General features: G+C 48.0%; 1 long non-coding RNA gene across 1 annotated transcript; it reads left to right on the top strand.

Moving 5' to 3' along the window:
- Nucleotides 1–2,107: 2,107 nt before the first annotated feature.
- On the top strand, nt 2,108–6,484 carry LOC129045855 (uncharacterized). The gene is made up of 3 exons (XR_008506191.2): nt 2,108–2,699; nt 4,763–4,975; nt 5,351–6,484. It is a non-coding gene; the product is annotated as an uncharacterized LOC129045855 (long non-coding RNA).
- Nucleotides 6,485–6,709: the final 225 nt, after the last annotated feature.

Genomic DNA, 6,709 nt, shown 5'->3' with positions numbered 1-6,709 from the left:
CCTGGTTACAGAAAAGCATATATCTCCAAATGTCTTTTTGAAAAGACTGGATGGAAATACTCCAAAAAGTTAACCAGTGACTCATTTTTTTATCTCCCTATTTTCTTGTAATTCCCAAATTGTTAATTATATGCAGGTACTATTTGTAATTTTAAGTAAACAATAGAAATTTCCACTTTTAAAAATAAGCTGCTGTTCTTTGTGCTGCCACCCCCAATAGACACCAAGTCACACATTCCTCTGAGTCTTTCCTTATGCCCTGTGGATTGGGACCACTGTAATGTTACATACAGGATCACTCCCAGTGTACAGATAGCCATTATGGTTTGCAGAGCATAATTTTCTGGCCCAGGGTAGCACCTTTTTCTCTACGCCATTAAAACTGATCACCATGAGTATTGCATGAGTTAGTTGCTGTAAATGATTAAGCTCCAAAATTTCAGCAGCTGAAAATAGTTTACTGCTCACTCACATAACAGTCCAATGAAGGTTTGCTTGGTGGGGAAACTTCCTCCATGTGGTGACCTAGAGGCCCAGGCTCCTTCCAGCTTGTGGCTCTGCTGTCCCCTGAGACATGGAGACCTTGGATTCCAGCCAGGGGAAGGTCAAAGAGACTGGAGAAGGCACACATCATCCTAAAAGCTCAACTCAGAGGATACACATATCATCTCTACTCACACTCCATGGAGAAACAGGGCCATACCAGGATGAAAGGGGAGAGCCTCTCCTAGAAATACAACTAAAAATGCCCCCATAGCAGCTGCTGTAGCCAGAACTGAATAACAGAATTGTATTGAAAAATACCTCAAGGCTCATCGAGGGGCAAGGCCCCCAAGTTGCTGTGGTGGACTCATCTTGTTGCCCTGCATCCTTTCCTTTGGGTCCACTCCTCACCAGGCAGTTTTGGGATGGATGCTGACCTGGCAAAGGATCCCATCCTCCTGGCATCACCATACTTAGTTTGTGACTGGTTATGTGAGCCATCCCAGACCAATCTGAACTCTCTTTGGGATTTTTAAGGTAGCCAAGAGTTGTTAAATTGAAGGTATATGAATTGGAGGCTGTCAGCACTGTGCTAGGTGCTGGGGGTTTGGAGGCAGTAAGCACAAGACACACAGGGCCTGTCTGGAGCTGTTCTCCAACCAGCAGGAGGAACAGATGGGGATGAGTGCTGGGGGGTCTTTCCTCTCGACCTTTGCAACCTCTTCATCATCCATAGCATCCTTATAGGGCTGATGTGCATCTCCTCCCTCACTGTAAGGCTCAGCAGCTGGGTAGCCTTTTCCCCAGGTATTGGCAGTGCCTCCAGACCTCCAGACTAGGTCTGCTGCAGCCTGTGGCCAACCTGGAGCCAAGGAGCCCCCAGAAAACAAGTCAGCCCATCTGCAGTTCTGCTGAGATAGCCTATGGCTCCTGCCTGGATCATGATCAGGAAGGGGAGCCCCTTATGGTCAGAGATACTGCTCATTTCATGGTAACCTCTGTCATACCCATAGTTATTACAGGCAAAGCATCAAAGTGGAACCAGCCAAAGGGGAAGGTGCATACAGTGGAATCTGGGAGGCATCCAAACACAGAGCTTTGGTCTTCCTTTCTCCATGGAGTCCTGGACAGTGTTACCCCTCCGGTCACAATGTGTGACAACAAGCACTGAGTACTGCCAACCAGGGAAGCCCATAGAGTTCAGTGTCCAGAGCTGTTATTGAGATTTCATTACACAGGTATGCTCCATTGATTGATTTGCCCATGTGGTTGAACTCCAGCTCCAGCTCCAACTCCAGCTCCAGCTCCCGTCCCCCAAGAGGCTGGGCTGATACCCTGAGGCCCCCAGCCCCCACCCTCTAATCCCATGGCTGCTTTTTCTGGCACAGCCAGCACCTACCTTAGTCATCCCATTAGCACAAACTATCAGATGTGGTGAGGGCTCATGAGTAACAAAGACACTCCTATCACTTTGTCCTATCACCAAGACAAAGTCCAGACCTTTCTTTGGAGGCCAAACTCTTTGCTCTGCCTGCTTACTCTGGGGCCCATCCTTGCAGGGCATCCTGCCTTGGCCCCAAGCCCACTTGCTGGTCCTTCTCTCTTTCATGGGGCATGCCTAGCAGCTGGAGGGGGGCCTCTGCAGGTAAGGTGCAGGAATAAAGTCTGGGGTGAAGTCACAGGCTGCAAGAGGAGATACAAGTTCAGGCAGGACAGAGCCAGGGGCCTCCATCTCTAGAGATCAAACTACATTTGGGGGGTTGGCCCCTCTGAAGGCCAGAGCTGGCTTTGTATGCCTACTGGAGGGTATGGGATGAGGGACAAAGGAGCCCAGGACCCAGGAGAATGTGCCTGTCCTTCTCAGGGCTCCAGCACCAAAGGACTTGGAGTCCACACACGCTTCTCAGGGTTCTTCTGTCAGTTCCTGTCCTGATTCTTCCCCTCCCTGAGAAGCACATGCCCAGGGCTGGCTGGTCCCAGAAGATGAGAGACATGCAGAGCTGACCTGAACAGAACTTGTGGTCTGAAGCCACACCTAGCTGTACGCAAGCAGCAGGGCCCAGATCACACAGCTGCCCCAGCAAACCTGCAGGTGCACGTGCGAGGAAGCATGACTGCTGTTTATGTGACTGTACTGGGGAAGGTGAGCAGCACCACCACGGCCAACTGACCGACACACAGCTTAAGCGATGAGCATCGGCCTCCAGGCAGCAAAGGTGGGTGTGTTCCTTGTCTGTTGTTGCTGTAATAAATTGCCAAGAATTTAGTGGTTTAAAAAACACCCATTTACTATCTCACAGTTCTGTAGGTCAGATGTCTGGATGGGCTTGACTGGGTCCTTGCCAGAACACCTGACGTCACTTTCTTTGAGTCCTGGGTGCATGGCTTGTTCTCTCTTCTTTTTTTTTTTCTTTAAAGATTTTACTTATTTATTTGAGAGAGAGAGACAGAGATAGCGACAGAGATAGCAAGAGAGAGCACAAGCAGGGAAGAGAGGGAGAAGCACACTCCTGGCTGAGTGGAGAACCCAACATGGGGCTCGATCCCAGGACCCTAGGATCATGACCTGAGTTGAAGGCAGACGCTTCTGCAACCGACTGAGCCACCCAGGTGCCCCTTGTTCTCTCTTCTTAATGGGCACAGGAAAAGAAAGCTAGAACACTGCTTGCCCTACCTCTCCAATCTTGGCATGATCACTGGATATTAGAAATTCTGTTCATTTCCCAGGTCTTGAGCATCTGAGCTTCTTTACCAAGTAGATTTTGCAATGGACTCCAAAGTGTAAATGAATATGAAGCTTTGCTACAGGCCGAGCAGGTTGGAAGGGTCAGAGAAGTCATGTCTCCCCAGGTAGCCTTCTAGCCAGGGACGACTGGCTGCAGGAATCTGAAAGGCCTGCTTCCTCACCTTGGGCAGGAGAACTGTGAGACTAACTTACACTCTGAGTGTCTTGAGGGACCAGACCGAAGCCATCTTCTGGGTTATGCGACATAATGCTGCATAACCAGCCACCCTACGCCACAGCAGAGAGGTGACTCTGGTGTGGGTTGGGCTCTCACACATCTGCCACCTGCCGTGGTTTGGCTGGATGGTTCTGCTGATCCTGGTGGGCTCTCTCCCCTGTTGTGGGTCAGCTGGCTGCCGGCTGGTCCAGGATGGCCTTGGCGGGGCCACTGGGCTCCGTGCCACGTGTCCATTCCATAATAGTCGCTGGTTGGGTCTGTTCCTACAGTGAAGACAGAGGCACGAAAAGCAGAAGTGGGGACATCCCACACAATGGCTAACCTCCAGAGGCCGAGGCAAATCATGCAGCCCAACTCAAAATCAAAGGGTGGGCAAGGGGATTGGCTCCACTTTGTGATGGGAGGGTCTGCAGGGTCACACAGTCAGGCCATCTTCTGCTTAGCCTCCATATCCTCCCTGCCTCCCTTCTCCCTTCCCAGCTCTTCTGGGCGAAATACCTGCATGCAAGTCCCTGCCTCAGGCAACCATTTCGTGCACCAGCTGCTGTATTTAGATTAAAGTGTTCTGAACTGAGGTGTAATTCACATGTCATAGGTTTAAAAGAGTTGACTTTCAAGGCTTTAGGTCAATAGAAGAATGAGAAATGAAAATACAGAGGCCTATACTGAAAAAATAAAGAGTTGGATATACATATGTTAGGGTGAAAACAGGCCTCAATGATCACAGGATTTTTTTTCCCCATCAACATATGCATCTCAGTCTTTCTTTCTCAAATATTATGTTTTATGGGCCTAGAACAACCCTAGGATTTCTCTTCATGAATGATTGTAGGACAGAACTGCCATCATATTCCCTTGAACGCCAGTGGTGGGGGCCACGGAGGGTCAGGGTGTCTTGCAGGGTCACTCCGAATGCCTCCCTTCACACCTTGCAAACAGTCTTGAATCGAGTTGCTTGAATCGAGTCTCAGGAAAGCAGTCTGCCATCTCCACAAACTGGAAGGGTGGGTCTCATCCTGGAACCACCATCCCAGGCCAACACAAAAGGCCCTAGGAAGCTGGTTCCCATCACCCCTGGCCTGGCTTGTTATCACATGGATGGCTGCTCGCCACTGCCCAGGTCTCACTTCCCACCCCCACCCGCATCCCACAAGTGGCTTTTCCTGGCTGTCTTCTGTGGACAGCGGGTGGTTTCCTTTGTTACTCTCACCCAGGTTACTCCACTGGGATGCAAGAGCATAAATGTCATGAAGCAGGTCATGGCATATTTGACCAAATCAGTTGCCATTTTAATTAAAATATTTTTTTCCTTATAGGCAAGAAGAAATGTGGAGGGACTACAATGTTCTGAGCAGAAGAGCCAATTTTGTCTTCCTGGTCTATCCAACTTGGGTGTGTGTGTGAAACTTTCCACAATACCAAGTCTCTAAGGTTGAATCACATCTGTATGAATTCAACAATTATTTGCTGATCCCGCATGCTGTGTCCAGCTCCTTGCTAAGAACTCATCAACCAGATGAAGAGAATGGGTGAGTCCCAAGTTCAGGAGTTTCCCACAGGGGGAATCCATGTACAGATGTGTTTCATACAGTAGGTCAGCAAATAAAGCAAAGAATTGCTGAAACCTTTTGTCCTCTGAAAATGCCCAGGATTAAGTTCTCACTTCTGGATTAGGTGACCAAGTTTCACCTCTGCTGAATTTCTGCACTGGGGCCCCTCCATTCCTCTGCACCCTTGGGCTAGTGCTAATTTGGCATTGGGAAAGTCCCACCTCGCTTCACACTTAAAATGTTGGCTGGATAGTAGGGACCACAAGGCACATTGCTTCTTATGGACAAAGAGATAAAAGTAAATATTGAAACAGATTTGAATACTGATGTTTGTGAATTTGTTTCTGGGTACAGAGGCCAGTGACAGATCATACACATGTGGACAATGACAGATGAGATGGACATTGATTTTTATGTGCCTGTTAGATGTACCGAAGCCTTTCCTGCTGCAAACATCTCAGAGCTGAGTCCTCGCACTCCACAGGCTGGACCTCAAGCACCATGAGAGCAGGGCCTTGCTCACTACTGAGCACAGCCTGACCCAGCCTACATGAATATTTGTGGGACAAAGGAGGGCAGCGAAGGGGGCAGCAATCACTGTATTCCATAAGTGAGGCATGGAGAAAGTCAGTGATTATTCCTACTAAAGGATAACTGTGTGCTGTTATTTGTATATGGAGGTATGGTCATTGGTCTCCTGTCAACGGGTCAATGGCCAAGCTCTTTCCCATAAAAGTGATGGGTTTTCTCAAACTGTCCCATCTGATTATGTCATTTCCTTCATGAACTTATGTGACCAGTGCCATTCCTCTCCCAGGCCTTTGATCAGGAACAACTACCTACATGACTAAATGTTCTCCATTCATTTCTCATTCCCGTAAAAAAAAAAAAAAAAGGAAAAGAAAAAGAAATCCTCGAGGATCTACCAAGAGTAAGGCCAGGTCTCCATTCTCTAGGAGCATTTGGAGAAAGGAGGCCCAGGATGGCACCTTTGGAGGGCAGGTAAGATTGCAGAGGAGGAGGGTTGGAGAAGGAAGGGTCACCAACCCAACATTAGAGGGATCCTACCCATCCCCTTAGCCTCCTTCTTGTCATTCCACATCCTATCTGGGCACACTTAGCAAAGGCCATTTCAGGGCTCCATGCATGCAAAGTGACTTTAAGACATCTAACCTCCCCATCCTTCGCCTCTGAAGCCACATGTGGCTGAACCACGTAATGGCTGGAGTCCAGCAGGGGTCCAGCAGTGGGGTTGGAGTCCCAGCTTCCTCGTAGTATGACCAGAACATGTCCTTTAACTTTCCCACCTGTCTTGGGTGCCCAGCACATAACATTCAATACATGTGAGCTGCTATTAAAAACATGGGTAATTTTATATCTTAAAATATTCCATATTGCTTAAATGGTTTCATGCTGGCTCACATTAAAAATGATTCCCAAGTGAAGATGACAAAGGGGAAATATTCCTTATTTAGTTCTTTTCTTACATTAAGCTATCATAATAAAGTACATTTCTGGGTTGCATTCTCTAGAGTGCTTTTTACTAAATAAATGGCCAAAAATAACTTTTCCCTTCCAGTAAGATTTCATGATTCAGCACATTCAACTTTCACTACAAAAGGTTGAAATAAAGAGAACAAAACAAATCTAGGAGCAAGAAACAGGGGAGAAAAAGCAATGCATTGTTGATGGTGAAAGTCCAATTCTGACCCG

Source organism: Mirounga angustirostris, unplaced genomic scaffold (assembly GCF_029215605.1).
Source record: "Mirounga angustirostris isolate CCGP_5_RB_7025 unplaced genomic scaffold, mMirAng1.0.hap1 SCAF_6, whole genome shotgun sequence".
Lineage (NCBI taxonomy): Eukaryota > Metazoa > Chordata > Mammalia > Carnivora > Phocidae > Mirounga > Mirounga angustirostris.
The sequence above is the reverse complement of the archived record's forward strand: the minus strand, read 5'-3'. Positions and strand labels throughout refer to the sequence as shown.